The sequence below is a fragment of the Polypterus senegalus genome, chromosome 12 (assembly GCF_016835505.1).
Source record: "Polypterus senegalus isolate Bchr_013 chromosome 12, ASM1683550v1, whole genome shotgun sequence".
NCBI lineage: Eukaryota > Metazoa > Chordata > Cladistia > Polypteriformes > Polypteridae > Polypterus > Polypterus senegalus.
In genome coordinates this window covers 115507391-115525871 of record NC_053165.1, presented here as the reverse complement: position 1 = coordinate 115525871, position 18481 = coordinate 115507391, and positions in this window count along the sequence as shown.

Here is an 18481-nt window from a genome sequence, read left to right as displayed (position 1 = left end):
TTGGGCAGATACCTTTATCCAAGACAACGTACAACATTTATGATGCAATTGGTTACACATCTTTTGGTTTGGAGCAAATGCTGGTAGAGTGACTTGTGCATGGTCACATGGTGCCAGTAGGGGTGTTTGAACCCACAACCTCAGGGTTTGAAATCCACCACTACACCACACTGCCTACAATTTTTATGACTTTCTGATTTTTGCTTTATTCTGGTTAGTGGATGGCAGATTTGCTATTGTTTGCCTTTGGCTGTTCTTTAAAGCAGATACTTTCTGCCTTATGTTGTCTTTTTTCCCTGTTTTATTCTCTCTCTCTCTTTTTTGTTAATGAACACTTTATTTATAAATATTTTGTATTCATAGCTGTCTTATCAAACTATAGGTTTCTGGTCAACCTATCCCCTGAAGTCCATGTTTGCGTAGTATATTGAATATTTGAATATTTTACCTGTTTTTTTTTTTACTTTTTAATCCAGTGCCCTGTTTTCTGCCTGTGCATGTTGAAAGCCTGCCAGCCTGTCATCCCTTTTTTAGATTACTAGATTGGTTTTGGGGACTTGAAACTATAAAGTTCAAATCTTTGGTGTTTGCCTGCAGAGTAATCAATGGATCAGCACCTGTATACATGGAGACACTGGTGTGGTCCAATGCACCTTCTCAATCACTCTGGCCAGCTGATGAAAGCATCTTGTGATGCCAAGCAGTTCAGGAGCTTCATCTATAGCTCCAAGCTGGTGGAACGAGCTTCCCACCTCCATTAGAAATTCTGACTTCCTCAGTGTGTTTAAGAAACATTTGAAAACTCTCATGTTTGGTGAATTTTGGCTGTTTTGTAACCTAGGACTTGTAACTTGCCTGTGTTTTGCTCTGAGCTCTTCATTTTTGATAATCAATTTCATAACCTCTCTTGTTCCCAAACAGTTCCCCAGACTGATGTTTACTCAGTTACTTTGAAGTCTTCTAAAAGTCGATTTAGATAAAAGTGTCTGTTAAACAATTCAATGTAAATGTCAGAAGTCCACTATGGAAGAATGAGGACTGCCCCTTCCAGTCACATGACCACGGCAGACTATAATACAGTCGGACCTCGCTAAGTCGACCTTCCCTAAGTCAAAAACCTCCCTATGTCGAATTACTCGTTAGTCCCCGGCCGAATTCCCATAAGACCAATGTATTTTAGATCTCCTCAACTCGAAAGCTCCATTAGTCGAATTTTCTATGGCCTTTGGGTTATTATTCTGAGGCTACATTTCAGAACACATGGTCCGGAAAATCAAGAAAAGGGACGCAAAGTCTTATCTTAATGCATTCTACAAGGGGTTAAGAGACTCTCTGAGGGTAGAACATCTATTTTGAGACAAAAAATGTCAGAAAACTAAAGGGAGTGGCTGGAATAATCCGCGTCCCTTCGGTGCTCCATGGGTCATAACTAACCGTGTGGTATCTGGAATTTCCAAATTGTCTCAAGAAAGACGTTTTTAACCCATTTTCCCTTCACCTTTGTCAGTTTCTTGTCGGGAGGAGCCTTGAAAAGTGTTTGTGTCTGTGTGCTTCTCCATAGTCTCCCGCATGGTACGTGCCCTGAAAATGGCAACTGGTAAGCGTAAGCTTAAAACGTTGTCAATCACGGAAAAAGTTACCATCATCAGTGCCGTCGTAAAGGGCAACAAGAAGAAAGTGTAAATTGCAAAGCAATTCGGCATTCCCACAAGTACGCTCTCCACTTTTCTGAAAGAAAAAGAAAAGATTTTGAAACTGTACAGTGAGAAGTCATGTAGCCATCAGAAGAGGATGAGGGAATGTGAGTATCCCGTCATTGAACAATGCATTTTGAAGTGGTTTGTGCAAGCGAGGGATAGGAACGTTCCTATTGATGGGAAGCTTTTGCAAGCAAAAGCAGAAGAATTTGCCAAAGAGTTGGGCCATTCAGAATTTAAAGCCAGCAATGGTTTACTGGACAAATTCAAGAAAAGACATGGAATTGTGCTTAATAGGCTATGTAGCGAAAGTGTGCAAGTGCCAGAAGAAGATTGTAGTCATTGGATACAGAAACTGACAGAAATTGTTCAAGATTGCAGTCCTAATGACGTCTTCAATGCAGACGAAACTGGTTTATTCTTCAAATGCACTCCAGACAAAACAATGACTTTCAAAGGTAAACCTTGCCACGGCAGAAAGAAAAGTAAGGAGCACGTGACTGGAATAGAAAAATTGCCCACATTGTTGATTGGGAAATCATTGAAACCCAGATGCTTCAAAAATGTGAAATCACTACCTATGCATTACAAGACCAATAAGAAAGCTTGGATGACATCAGAGCTTTTCTCCAAGTGGCTGAAGAAAGTGGATGCAGCGATAGTCCGGAAGAAAAGAAGAATCATTCTTTTCATCGACAATTGCACAGCACATAACCATATCCCTGTCATGAAAGCTGTGACAATCAAATTTTTGCTGCCGAACACGACATCTAAGCTTCAACCTCTCGACCAGGGTATCATTAACAATTTCAAGTTGCGATAACACAAACTCGTTGTAAGAAAATTGGTGCGGGATATTGAAGATAAACGCCCACTAGGAATTGACCTGCTAGAAGCGATGCGAATGGCCCGGAGAGCTTGGGATGAAGTTCCGGAGGAAACAATCAAGAATTGCTTCAAAAAAGCAGGTTTTGGACATCAAACTGTTGACGATTCAGAGGAGCACTTGGAGGGAATGTCAATGGAAACAGACAACGCAGAAGGGTCCATGGTTCTGACAGCTACTGGCGCCAATAAGGAAGTGTCCTTTTAAGATTTTCTAGAAGTTGACAGTGCGGTGAATGTTTGTGGAGAACTAACGGACGCTGACATTATTGCTAGCGTGGAAAACAGGGGAACAAAAGGAAAATGAGAGTGGGGATGAGGAAGAATACGGCAGCAATGTCAATACTCAGCCTGTCCCCAGCCGAAAAGAAGCAACGCAAGCTATTGACATACTGCGCAGATTCTTGGAATCTACGCTGGATCTTGAGGAAAATGTGTTTCGGTCCATTAACGAGATTGAGGAGATTGTCAAGCGAGATACATCGGCACATCGACGTCAAACGAAGTTAGCAGACTTTTTTCTCTAAAGATAACCTGTTTCATTGCACTGTTCGATAGTACATACTGTAGATGCATGTACCGGTATGTAGCCTACATGTATATGTATAAAATGTCAATATAATAAACGGTTATATAATAATTAAGCCGGAAAAATAATGTCCTTGATTAACCCGCACCTATTATTCTGTTTTCCATAACTCGAAAACTCCGTAAGTCAAATTTTTTTCGGGTCCCTTTTAGTTCGATTTAGCGAGGTCTGACTGTAGTGGTTGAGTGAGGAGTAGGAAGGAGGGGTTCACCACTAAAACTGAGTCTCTGTTGGAGGAAATCCCTACTCTGCTAACTGGGGGAAGACAACCTCCTACTCAATTCTCTCTGATTAACTGACCGTAAGAGCATTTACATTAGTGAGAAAATAAAAAAACAAGTTGGCAATGAAAAGAACTGATAAGACAGCATCTCTGAAGTTAAAAATAAATTTGCTGATCATCCCCTAACAGGCACAAGGATTAAAGTCAGGCCAGATCCATTTCAGCCTCCCCAGATTTAAGGGTAGTAAATGGGGAAAGATAAGAGGTTTTTTCTTTTAATTTATTACTATGTCCATGCTATCCACTACACATATTGCTATATTCTCTTCACTCTTTGTAGATAATTTAATGAAGTTTTCCTGGTGTTGTCATGTCAAAGGTTTTTAAGAGCAAAGATCCTAAATTGTCTGCATATTTGCCTTGTGGCCTCTCTCCCATAGACGTCTTCACCACTGAAGTCCTCTTTAGCACTTGTTTATTATTCAGTGCAGCATGAGTTGAGCATTTTCAGCTCTTGTATTAATCTTCACAGACGACAAAGGCAATTGTCCACTGCCATTTACACATGTAATGTGGAGGAGAGGCAACAGAGAAGGAAAAGAGACAGACAAGCATTTGGATGAGCCATTTGTGGGTTTGTACCCCAGCCAAGGTTTAATGAGGAAAAACATGGAGGAACACAGATAAATGGTTTTAATTCCAGTTTACAAGTTTAAAACATCACATTGAGGTTAGTAAAAAATTTTCTCGAAGATCTGAAAAGCAGAGCCACAGGCCACAAATACAAAACCTAACTGCTACAGGCAAGCAATTCAAGAAGAAAAAAAAATCCATCTTAAGGTAAAGTAATCATCTGTCAGCTATTTCAGATTTACCAAACAAGGTGGAATGAGAGTGCCTCCCCCCACCAAAAATAAATTAAAAAGAACACAAAAGCTTGTAGTAGGTTTGCGTATATTAATCATCATCTAATATTACGTGTATTCAATTGGAGTGTGATAAATTGGAGCCTGGGGTTGACACTATTATACAGAAATTAATAACAATTAGACTTGTCTTTCAGTTACAAATTGTTGGCTGTCCTTGTTAAGTACCTCTTGTGTAACTATGCCAGCCCAAAAGATTTTTATACTTGGCAAAGCAGCTGCAGGGAAAATAAGAGGCTTTGTAATAATTTGTAATAGAAAAACATTCGACACTGAGCTGGCTTTTTGTACTATTATCCGTTTTTTATGAAAAGAATATAAAGGGTGAAAAATACATGATGCTTTTGCTAACATGGACAGATTCCCTTTGTTTTTTATTGCAAAAAATATTGCCGCTGAAATTCCTGCAGAGAGAAGAACATGGAACTGTTCTTCATTATGCTGCTCCATATTGAGATTTGAAAAGAATAAAAAAAAGCCAACAGCGCCGGCTTTGCAGTTTGCAGTTTGTCAAAGGGCAACACCTAGTAGAGTGCAGACTGGCTGCCAGCCCAGCTGGCCACCCTGACATATCCTGACTTTTACCATCCAGCATGTCAAAAATACTTTTGTTTAAAAGCACTGAAAACTCTAATTTAATATACTGAAAGCCCCTTTATGGAATTTGTTCCCATCATTATTTTAAAAAGTGCCTCCACGACGTGCTTTTTTTTTCCTTCCTGTTAACGGAAAACTGAGTTTAAAACATATCAGGAAAAAGCAGGCAAGAAAAGTCTTCTTATTGACAGGCACTGAAGAACTGCTATCTCAGCGAAGGCGGCCTGTCACTCAGGCTGCTTACTCCACTTTAATTCCCTTTCAACAACACACTCTTGCCAAGAAGCTTGCTGATATATATGGTGCAACACATTTGAGAGTTAGAATCATTTTCAGAAGCGCAGCAATTTTCTCAAACATTTCTAATTTATTATGTCAACACTCTGGTAAACTTATTATGACTCCTGTGGACACTTATGAATTGTGATGTGCACTTCTTAACACAAAGAACGGAAAAGTAAAAAATAAAAACACATTTTTAGTGAAAAGACAAACCTCACTTTATTATATGCCAAATTTCCCTCAAGGACGAATAAAGTTCTATCTATCTATCTATCTATCTATCTATCTATCTATCTATCTATCTATCTATCTATCTATCTATCTATCTATCTATCTATCTATCTATCTATCTATCTATCTATATTGCACAGGATGAGTTCTGTTTCATCAAGCACTCATCCTCTTGGGTTCAAGTTCTGCACCTGTCTATGAGATGTTTTCCCTTGGCCACTGTTGATTTTGTTCTCCCATGACCCAAAGCATGTATTAGGTTAATTTGTCGCTCTCTATTGGCCCCCCTCTTTTTTAGTGTAGGTGGTGCCTTGTCAAGCACAGGTTCCTAACTGGAGAGGTACTGGCCCCTGCCAACCTGAATTGGATTATGGCAAATTAAAAATGTTATGTCATCTTTCAATACCTTTATGAATGCTGCACCCTGCAACAACTGCTTCCATATATTTTTTTCCATTTTGCATTTCACAGGATTTCCAGTTTATATTCCACAGGATTACACAGTTCATCAGGTCTGAAGTTAAGCTTTCCTGTGCATCACCTTGCACCAATCTTACCTTGGGGCATCTTGCAGTTTATGACTCTGGGTAAGCCAGGGTTAGTGAGTGTGGTCTTTGGAAGGAACTGCAGGACCTGTTAGGGTGCCAATCCGGTTGTTCCCATTTAAGTGAAACAAAATATCAGCTCAGTGGTGCCAAACAAATCAGGGTCCTTGCTTCAGGAACCTTTCTTGGCTTATAAAGCCTCTCAAAGGCACAGGTGGGAAAGGAGTTACATCCTGTGGTGCATTCTCTTAACGAGAAATGCCTCCTTCCACAGGATATGTAGTACCAGAATGGGCAGAATCACTTGCCATCACAGGGCATCTTTTCAGCACTGTGGAGGGAACAAAGAGGATAAGGTTGGCACCAGTGTCCGATTTCAGCCCAGGGTGGAAGTACGTACTTCAGAAGAGCCCAGAGGATGATCCACTGACATGCATGTGTGACAACAGACACAGACAAAATGAAAGATGGCAAAAAGAAAATGACAGTTCTTTAATTAAAAAGAAGTGATATTAAAAATATCAAAATTAATGTTCTGTGTAAAACATTCATGCAAGTCACTTAAATCATTTCCCATGTTGAATGAGTACAAATATTATAAAATAAGGCTCAAAAAGTAGAATGATAAACAACAATAACTCAAATCCTCTAGCTTCTTCATTCTACAGGATATTTATGAAAACAAAAGGGTTTCCAAAATGAAAAAGTTGTTTAAACAAAAATAAACCAATGTCCAGCTTGCCAGATAATCCCTACTCTCACCATTAAGGGTTTAAGTTTCTGACACCATGCGCTCAACTTCTCTTGTTCAGAAGGGCTCCAAGGTTCCATCCTCTGACAACAGACTCAAAGCAAAACGATAAAGTCTACTGTCAATTTTTCCATTTTATATGACTGCTGGATTTTGACCTCCAATCCTTGGTGCCACATCCTAAGCCCCTTCCAATGAGCGCACAATCCTTCACAGTTGGATCAGGAAGGAACTCTATATATCTTTGAACGTATGCTTGCACATGCGTGCATATCCACTAATATTCAAACTTCAGTCGCTCTCTGGTAAGTATATGTGCTCTTGGTACAGTGAAGTATGTGCAAACTATAAATGTACTGTAACTAGCGCCGTGGAGCTGTGAAGCAATAGATCAAAACACCAAACCACCCTAATGTACAAACTCAGCCATCCATTTAATCCAATTTCAGTGTCATTGTGGTAGGATCATATCTCAACAGCACTTGGGAAAGTGCCAATCCTGGATAAATTGTCTGTCAATCACATAACATGCTCACTCACTATGTAAATTAATATTTACCAATTTGGGATGTAGAAGAAAATAGGGAAAAAATGAAGTCAATTTGGCAGCTTATGCAATCCTCATCCAGAGTGTAACCAAATTATAAGATTCAGAGATCCAGGTAGGAGCATCCACATGGTAACCAATTCATACTGGGCCAATTTAAAAGCTACCAGTTAGGCATGACATACATGTGTTTGAACTGTGTGATGGAACCAAACTACTTGGTGTACAAACTCTATGCAGATTCCAGCCCAGGCATCAAATGCATCTACTGGAGACGTGAGGCAGCAGCATCAAATCACTGCACCACCAAGCTTCCCATCACGCATTTAATTCCATTTACTTCATTTTTGATTGGCACTCCTAACAAAACAAGGTTCACCCAAGATGATAAAAAAATAAAGAATCTCATTGGCATTTAGGAATCTGAATATGCAATATTTTAGACAGACAGACAGACAGACAGATAGATAGATAGATAGATAGATAGATAGATAATGCTTTATTTGTCCGAAGCAGAATTTTAACTTTTAAAGAAGCTCAAAAAATATAGTTAAGCTCCTCAAGCCTCCAATGAAGACTTTGCCATCAATGATTACTTCTCCAATTAAAAAATAAAGTCAGATCTTTGAAGTCTGAAATGAATATTTTACGTGTTGAAAACAAACCCTTCATGTTTCCAATTTGTGCTTCAAGCGTCAATGAAGCCAATCAGCATAACCCAAAAGCACTTTAACATTCTAACAAATCCCCGACAACTCCAGCTTAAACATCCAAATTAGGAGCAAGAAATTGTTTCCCGTTTCCAACACCCATTTCAAGATTCTAATTGCAGGATTCTGCCGAGTTCTTTAACGTTCAAATGCCTACTTCAAGAATTTGAGATTCTAATGAGCTTTTCAAAGCTTTTCAAGAATCCTTCAAGGGCTATCCGACTCTGATAAGCACTCTCAGATGGCGGAGTCTTTTAGGATAATACAGAGCGCACAGAGACTCCAACAAGCCCCTCCAGATTTCAGAAAAGAAAGCATCAAAAGTCTCAGTTTGGGTCTTTCAGATACTTTAAATGATTAATGACTGTTATGCTGCAGTATTATGATGCCATAAACACCCCCAGCTACTCAATATGCACAAATCATAAAAAGGATTAATTTTATTGGTTATTTTCATTATAAGAAAAACAAAAGTCATTCTTTTAATGTTGAATTTCTCAGCAAGTGACTTTGATTCTATTAACTGGGCTCACCAGCAGATAGCACCACAGCTTTACAATCTCTAGACATTGTGGCCTCCTCCTGGACACAAAAAGAATCCTCTGGCTGTGTTCTGACAATTAAAAAGGGTAAGAAAAGGCATTTAAGGAATGGATGTACACCTAATAACATGGTATTACATGTCATTATGTTTCTGTGAATAATCAGGATGAATTCTGCACTTGTGACTGAAATGAGAGACTGCAGCAGATGAGCAGTTTTCTGACCTAATAGAGCTGTGACCGGCCCGTCACCCAAGTCCGCGCTGATGCTGCCTTCATGAGAGCCCGAGACCTTCTCCTGCAGCTCACTGTGGCAAGGTGATAAATTACTGTTCTTAACTAACATTGATTACTTTGTGCTTCTCCACTTCATGTGACAATTGTTCAGTCACTCTGAATAGACCTTAATAGCACATTAGGAGTAAAAGAGAAAAAAAAAGCAGGCAGCATGCATTTGGTGATTAAGACTGCTTGTTGCTTAATAAAGACAAACTATTTTTTCTTCTTTCTGCTATCATATGTGGCCAGAATTAAACAAAATTAGGCCATTGTTTCTCATATGATTACTAACCCCTGGGTAATTTCAACAAAGTATTACTGCTAATAATTGTATTTATATCAAATAAAACGATTTTGGTGACATGCTTTAAGTGATGAAATGTGGCATGTCACAAGAGATGAAAAGAAAGTTGAAATTGCATCTAATATAAAAAAATTAATGAAAGTCTCAACTAATAAAGCACTGAGTATATTACAGTAGATGCCTGGTATAGTCATTAGCTGAGTGTATAATCTAGGGTTCAAGTCCTGGGCTCAGTTGTTGTGTGATAATTTTGCATGCTCTCTCAGGATTTTCTGTGTATTTGAGTACAGGTACTATGATTTTTCTTCCATATCCCCAACTTTGTGCACATTTGCTTCATTGTTAATTCCAAGCTGATTCCCTGTGGTTGTGGTTGTGTTTTTCATTCAATAGACTCTTGTGCCACCCAGGTTTGGTTCCTGCTTTGCTCTTGGGGCTTTTAGAATAGGCTCCAGCCACCAGTGACACTGATTTGGGTAAAGTGTGTTTAAGAATATCACAGTAGATGGACTGTGTATTTTGCCCATTGCTGCTGAAGTTGCTTTGTATCCAACCATCCAATATCTTAACCAGCTTGTTAAAACATGCGGTCAGCTCAGCCCATAAATATTAACAACACATGCATAGCCAATTTAGAGATAACCAATCAACTTGTGCAAATTATGGGATGGGTCAGATAAAGGTATGTGAGTACTGAGAAAATATGCAAACTCCACACTAACAGTGTTCAGGCCAGCTTTTGAATCCAGGACTCTGGAGCTGAGAGGAAGCAGTAGTGATAGGAATTTGATTCACTTTACTGAAACGATTCTTTTGAACTACCTGTTTATGTCAATTGATTCTTTTGATTTGTCACAAATATGTAATTAAGTAATTAATACCATTTGTGTGTGCGTATACTGTATATATATGTGTGTGAAGAGGGGGTGCTCACATTGTGTAGAGGGGGGCTGAACACACCCCAAGGAGACACGGTCACTCCTTCGAAACCCCCTCTTAAATGGTGATACAATGGGAAGCAAATACAGTTTTTTTTTTTACCTCCTCTTTGCTCGATTAGCTGCTGGCTTGCTGCTGTGCCGTGTGATCTGCATCTCGCGCAGCGCTTCAAACATTTAAAAGCCTGTACAGCAGCTGTCCTACTCTTTGTCTTTTATTTCTGGCCTCGGGCGTGGTTAAATCTCTTGGCACTCTTGGTTAAATCTAACAACATCTATATATATATATATATATATATATATATATATATATATATATATATATATATATATATATATATATATATATATATATATTATTGAAAAGCACACAACAAGATGAGGATAAGGTCCTTTCAGGGAGGAGCCCAGAAATGAACTGATCTCAAAATGGACACATTTCTAGTCATATGGGTTTCAGACAGGAAGGAGCAGGTCCAGGGGGGCTGATAACAAAACTGATGTCAGTGACAGAACGGCCATTAATGCTACCCATTCTGCAGAGGGAAGAAAAGAGAAGGCATTGGAACACAGTTCAGTTGGTTTTTACTGTCACCCAGAGAACTTCAGCAATTTCCCAAGCACATTCATGGATATAAAGAGAGAATGACTATTAGTGGGTGTTGTAGCACCCCAAACCCTCAACCATAATGACACAAGCCCTGGGTTTAAATAAAAGTTTTATTATAATAGGGTACCTCTACAACATGCTTTTTCATAATAATAATCACAAGCACAACTCTCTTTTTTTCTCTTTTTCTTCTCCTTCCACTACTCCAGGGGATATTTGTCTGTCTTCCACCCAACTCCAACTCCCCTGGACGAGGTAGAGTGGCTCCTTTTATCTAAATACGTCCAGTGTGAGGTTATTGCCCATACTAAGCAGTTCTGGGTCAGATGTAAGTCCGTGAAAGTAGGGATTACACCTTACAGCACCTCCTGGCCCACAGAACCCAACAAGGCTATCCCTTGAGTCTACAATTCCCAGCATGCCTTGTGGGTATCCACAATTCCCAGCATGCCTTGTGGGTGGCTGTAAAGGTTATGTCAACTCATTCCCAATCTCCCTAATCCACTTGGCATCTGGGCATCCTGGTCAGATAAGGAAATAGAGTCCATCCTGGCAGGAATGCCCTGCATGCCATCCAGTACTACATAAATAAATTGTTTCAAGATTCAAAGAATGAAAACACATTTAAGATCCATAATTACATTTCATTACAGCATTACAAGTGAATGAGAACTTATTGGATAATGATTGGTTGATTTTAAACTCTTAATCCACCTGTTTTTATTTTATATGGTGCATTTCATAGCAGCCCATCAAAAGATTTTTTCAAGGTGTAAAGGATAGCTCAGCCACAGACAGACACGACAACGCAATGTCCACCACACACATGTTTATTTACACAAATATTATATTTACAGTGCAGTCCTTGGTTCCTTCGGCTGCCTCCACTCCTGTCCCACAAGCTTCGTCTTTCTTCCACCCAACTCCAGCTCCCTGATTGGAGTGAGGTGGCCTCTTTTATCCCATCCTGGATGTGCTCCAGGTGCCTGACGATGTACTTCTGGCAGCACTCCCCAGTGTGGCGAAAGTGCTGCCCTTGCACCCGGAAGCACTCCGGGCATAAACCATCCCTGGTCTGTCAGCACTTCCTGGTGTCCCGGAAGTGCTGTCCCCCAGGGAGCAAGGACCGGCCGAGTGCCCTGGGAAAAGAAGCGCAGCTCTCCCAGTTTCTCCTTCCTCCAGGCATCCCGATGGGGCAGGGTTCTTGGCCATCTATCACAAAGGTAATAATAATAATAAAAATAATAATAATTCATTACATTTATATAGTATTTAAAGCATTTAAAGCAAGGATAGATAGATAGATAGATAGATAGATAGATAGATAGATAGATAGATAGATAGATAGATAGATAGATAGATAGATAGATAGATAGATAGAACTTTATTTTTCTCTAGGGCAGGAAATGTGGCTTTTTACAGACATTCTTTAAATAAATAAACAAACACACCTTTTTGTGAACAAAGAAAAAAATTAAAAAGAAAGAATACTTATGACTTGTCTAAAGTTCAAACATAAAATACAAAAATATTCAATAAATAATGATGGGATAAACTTAAGACTGCATAACAAAGGATTAATTTGTGAGCTGTTGTAGATCTTTTGCTGGATTTGTAGATTTTGGTGCTGGTTGACACTGGTATAGCAAAGTCGGGTTTAGAAATAACACTAAAACAATAATGAACAATAATACTACTAAATACAGTCAATTGTGAATTGATTGAACAGTGCTCAAGGAAAGATGTTAAACATTTAGAGACACAAACAACAAACAGGAAAGATGCATTTGGTAACAAATCCCATCCCATTTAGTCACTCTTGTTTGATCAAGATGACTATTGTCAGACAGCATGACTTAGTGACGAAGGTTTTGAACTAGAAAGTACGAAGCTGTCAGTTCTGGCTTCAACACTAAGTCACAGAGTGACACTGAGCCATCCTCTTGACCTGCCAATGTTGCTTTTGTACAAATGTCGAAACCATTGATCTTTTGTAACTTGTATGTTGTGCTAAATAAAAAACAACCCTCCATTTCATGAACCTGCATGCTCAGTTCCAGCAGTTGTTCTTAGACTCAGCCCTGATAGGCTGAAGGGGTTGCAGGAGCTCACACCATCAGATGCCAGCTATTGCTACTCATTTAACATCCTTTTATGGGTTTTATTATTTAGGTCTTTATTTTACTGTAGGGTTTTTATTTTAAGGTCACAGATCTTAATCACTTCTTTATTCATACACAGTGTCTTCACATTTTTAATTGATTCTTATGTTCTCAACTATCTATCAATTAACAATGCAAAATTAACACAAGTGAACCAACTGTCCACTACCCAGTGTATTTTCATTGTAAAGTACATTATTTAAATGTTTGGGAAGAAGTAAGAGTTAAAACTGAAGAATGGAGGAGGACTAATCATACACTTACCATACTTTACAATTTTGAATCTTCAGTTAACCTAAACTGCATGTTCAGGGACAGGGGAGGAAAACTGAAACTCGCTGAAAAAAATCCAAACAGACATGGGCTGAACATAGTTGGTGATTCTAAACTGGCATCTGAGTGTGTGTGGCTGTTTTCATGAGTTGGCTACTGCTTTGCTCCTGATGTAAGACAAAGTAGACTCCACTCCTGCTGCATCCTCAGTCTGGATTAACTGGTTCTGAAGTATTTTGTTACATTACTACTGTATGACTTGTCTGCTATTTACAGAGCGTTGTTGCCTCCAATTGTATGTTTAGAAAGGATCTACGATAGCACAAAAGGAAAATATTATTTTGAGAAATAAAAAGAAAACAATTGCACTGTCCATACTAATGCATTAAGTTCTAGTAAAATACCTATGGATGCCTCATGGTGCTTGAACCCTGCATCACCAAGGTGTCTTCTATTTGGAGCTTGTATGTTCTCCTTTTGCTTCTTCCAGCACCTTGTCTTTCTTCCTAAAGTCCACTAGTATGTTTTCTAAAATTTAACCAGTGCTGGTGCAGCTGTTCAGGACTGGTTTTTGCCAACCTGCTGTTGATGCCAGTATTGAGCCAAGGTCTCTACAATCATCTACTTGAAAAGTGGGTTTAGAAAATGAATGGATGTATAAGATGATTATTATTGCATGGATCAAAAACTGTTGTGGTATTTTTTATAATATATAACATATGTGGCAGATGGCCGGGGTCCATGCCCGGCGGGGACGCCCCTTCACTGTTTATTCAGGGGGAGCAGCCATGGATTGTGCAACACCTCCCCCTGGATGCTAGTTGGCCACCCAGCTGGGTTGGAGTGGTGCCTCGGTTTCCCGCAGGGCTCCATGGGAATTAGAGTTGGGTGCAGCCCTGTTGGGTCCTGCAGGCACCGCCAGGGGGTGCTGCAGCTGGGACTTCTGAGCCCGTATGGGCAGCGTAATCACCACACCCAGACTATAAAAGGGCCCAGCAACTACCACTCAATGGCCAGAGTCGGGAGGAGGAGGACTATGCTTGGAGGAGGAGGAGGAGTGGTGGTGCAAAGGAGAAGAGGGTTTTGGGTACTTTATTTGTACTAGGGACTGTGTTGTGCCTGTGGGGATTACGGGGAAGATGTGCCCCACAGGTGAAGAAAAATAAAAGTTTTTTTTATTTTTATACGTGCCTCCGGTGTGAGTCTGTGTTGGGTCAGGCACCCATATAGCACCTTTCTTACACATAATTGATTGAGGTCTGTGTTCATACAACTGCTTAGAAACATTTATTACTTGGTAATAACAGTGAAAGTTACAATACATTTTTATTCCTCATTGCCTCCAAAATATCAGAGCAAAAGAACAAAAGAGGTTTTGAATTCTGTTAGTGAATGTGCTGCCCAAGTCTTTAACCACCACCCTGCTAGGCCCAGCCATGCGATGAGGTCATCAAGGGTTAAACCACATGAGCAGGAAACAAAGAGTGGGTCGGGAAGTGTGAGGAAAGGGTGAAAGTGTGGGCCTTGCTGACACTGAGTCCTCCCAAGGCTTCCCTTTAATGGACGGCCAAGCAAGGATCCTCAATCATCCGCAGGCCAAACCACAATGATTAAGACAAGCTCTGTACAAGTGAGTGTGAGACAGTGATTAACAGCAAATTTGTATGTTTTTCCCCACAGTTCAGGGCCTAAAGGACTTTTGTAAGTCCTCCTGTTTGCTCTGAACTAGTAATTGCAAGAGAAAAAGTGAACATTTCCTGTCAGCTGCTAACAATTAGCATTCATTCTTTGTTTATTTTATTTATCTTTTATAGTCATTCTTTAAACAGTGTGTTTGTTCTTCAGCAGACAATGCCTCCCACTGCTTGAACAGGGTAGCATTTTTTTTTTTGCCATTACTCCAAAAAATGATATCAATAACACAATACATTCACAACCATCTGATTTAAGACAATAATATTTAAATAGAATACATCCAACTTTCATCAAATACTTCATCAATAAGTTAATGTATTAAACCCAGTTGAAATCTCCCTTTGTCTTAGAAGGTGTCTTTCAAGTGTTGCTGTTTCTAAATACATCCTAAGAACAGTTAGTTGGTATCTCTAATATAAACTGGTGGCACACAGTGTTGTATAAAGTACCCAGCAACCACCCTTGCGCTTGAAAGTGACAGAAGTAAAAGTTAAAGTTGCCCCTGAGAAAACTACTCTAGTAGAAGTGTTGTAGTATCAGATATTACATATCAAGAGTACAAGTAAATGTAGGATCTTTTCCTGCTTTATATCTTGTCAAAAAAAGTCCTTATAAGCTTAAAATAATTCTTTTTGTGTGTGAGTCATATTACAATCACTAAAGTATGGGCTAAGTCATAGCAATTTACACCAGCTACATTCAGTCGAGTGGACGGACATCTTAAAGAGTGTATCCTAATTCATTGGATAGGTGCTAAAAGGAGAGGCGTGAAGGGTTATTCCCACTTTAAGAAAGAGCTAATCCATCCCGGAAAACCCCTTTGTAAAGTGAATTTTCGTAATACTAACACCCAAATACTTTACATGGAAAACATTTTTAAGCATTCCCTGGCCACAAAAATGTCCCTACGTTTTTGTTCAAATTAAACTACGTGAAGCTTGGCAGTATTAGCTTTATTAATAATAACATTATTCATCAAAGCAAACATTAACAAGGCATTGTTAGACTAGATTATTTCTAGTTTCACATTCAAATGTTTAGCCTTTGGATTTTTTTGGACTTTTCCAACTAGCTAACAATACATTTTGGAGCTGTGATCCCGACGATAATGCAGGAAGACATGTGAGCCAGACACTTGACATCGTGAGTAAACCTTAGCATGTGAACACACAAGCGCATCTCACTGGAGCCTGCTGATTGGCCCCTTCCTTGTTTGTCATGGGAACAGCATCTGAATGTGGCAGTATCACTTGTGGAAATAACAGAGATTTTATTTGTGCATCTGTCTTCAACATCCAGCCCCGCCCTGTTCTGCAGAATAGATGGAATGAAATCTTTATTTGATGTTACAGTTGTATACAACAAAATTTGCTTTGACATCTCTCATAAAAGCAGCAATATTTTAAATGAAAATAACTCTAACTGTAGCAGACATGTATACAAAAGTAAGAGCAAGAAAATACTAACTAGCAATAAATTGATAAATCATTTCAGCCATATGGGGCTGTGTGTATAAAATAGCAGTCCAGGCTAGGGTTTAAATCAAATCTTATCAATTGGACATGGTGGTGATGGATGTCACTGCTCCTTGTTAAAAACAATTTTCCAGTCTGTTTGTATGAGATTGGATCACCCTATACTGGCTACCAGATGGTAGTGGGCAAAACAGGTAGGGTCTAGGGTGTGTAGTGTGTCTGCTAATGCTGCTGTCCTTCTTCAGTCAGGTAACATAGATATTGTCCAAATGTGTGAGATCCGTCCTGATGAATCCTTTCATCACATGATGCAGACTCTCCCACTCAGCGGCATTGTAACATGCATACCACATAGTCACATATTGGGAGAGGATGCTCTCGATTGTGTTGTGCTAGAAGTTCACCAGGACTTTGTTGAGAAAGTTGGGTCTGTTTCAGTCCCTGTTGAACATTTTTCACCAGGTGATAGGTGTTCAGGGACAATTACGGCTGTTTTGTTATATAAATTCCAAGGAACTTGGCACTCTGTACACATTCCACTACTTCTCCTTATGGAGGGGGAGATGGTCTGTCTTCTTCATTCATCTGAAGTCTACAATGATCTCCTTTGTTTCTGTGGTATTTCAACAAAGGTTGTTGTCCTTATACCACTCAGCCAGGTATTCCACCTCATTGCTGTAGACCACTTCTTCCTCGTCTGAAATTAATCCACTTATTGTGGTGACATCAGTGAATACAGCTACTGTATTGGACAAGTAAATGGAGTGTAGTCATGAGAAAAGAGATTTAAGAGCAGTGGAGCACAGCTCTGTGGGGATCCCATGTTCAGGATGAGAGTAGATGTGTGGTTTCCGACTGTGATGCACTGTGGTCTGTTCAACAGGAAACGGAAAGAAGTATATAGACCCTGGTTGTCCAATTTATTGACAAACAAGATGTACTTGGAATGACTATGTAGATAATCAAGTTTTAGTGAGAACATCATACATTTGAAAATCATCCCATAATTTTTCCTAAAGCAGTTGTTGCTAAAGTTGGGGAAGCTTTAGATAAGTGAGCAAAGCTTTGTGTGAATTTGCATAGCCCATTTATTTTCTGGTTTAACATTACAAAAATGCATGTGTTTATCAAAAAATGTAAGAGTGAAAGTAGTCATTTGTGTTTGAAAATGCATTGAAGTAAAAGCAATCAGAGAATTTTATACTCGAAAAGTTGAAATATTTGCAAGACATACTCAAGTACAGTAATTCTAGTTCAAGTACTGTATTTCTACTTTGTTAATACAACACTTTTGGCACCCAATTCAACCTTGGTTCTTACTTGGCACAGGCACCAGCCGCTCATACGTTTGAAAAAGGATGGCTACAAGGCTCTACAACCTCTAGATTTTTTTGGTTTGTAAAATCGATAAACTCCCAGTCCTTGTGACTCTGAAATGGATTGAGGGAGTTTATTGCATATGTATGCATGCTTGTACAGTGTCACACATAATATGCACTACAGTTGTTCCTTTCCCCATATTCCTGAAGAAACAAAGGTGTTGGTTTTACAGATTGCACAAGAGTTACAAACTATAAGGTTTTCTGTCTGTTTTTCCTATGATATATGATTTTTTGTGATTGTCACAATTTATGCTATCCATCCATACATCCATTTTCCTAACAAACTTATCCAGGACAGGTTCAAGGTACAGTTGGAGCCTATCCCAGCATTTTTAAACCCACTTAGTTTAACAATTGTGCAACATATCCTATAATTACAGGGCATAAGATGGGTACCCACTCTGGTGGGGTTGACAGTCCATCACAGAGTAAACACTAAATGTATTTCTCGTTATTATTTACATGTTCTGCTCCAAGAGGCCACATAATGACCTTGTATGTATTTTGTTTCGGGCAACTTTTTTCACCTGTTTGTTTTTGTGCAGAGTAAATTTAAATCTCAAGGGTGAATAGAGCAGCCAAAAATAAAAACTACTTAAAATAGGAGCTGGCTGAGGGACTGACCAGTACTTTTGAATTTGGTCCATTTTACTCTGTCTGGTTTTCTCCTAAATTCTGATAAGTTTCCTAACCTCATGATATGCAATGAGACTACCTTAGTAAGGAAAGCCTTGGTCAATTTATGATTCATGTCAACTCATCAGTTAAAGCAATAAAAAGATTAAAGAGTAAAGAAATGAACCAGTTGTTTTATCCATTTTTCCGCACAGGCAGGCAG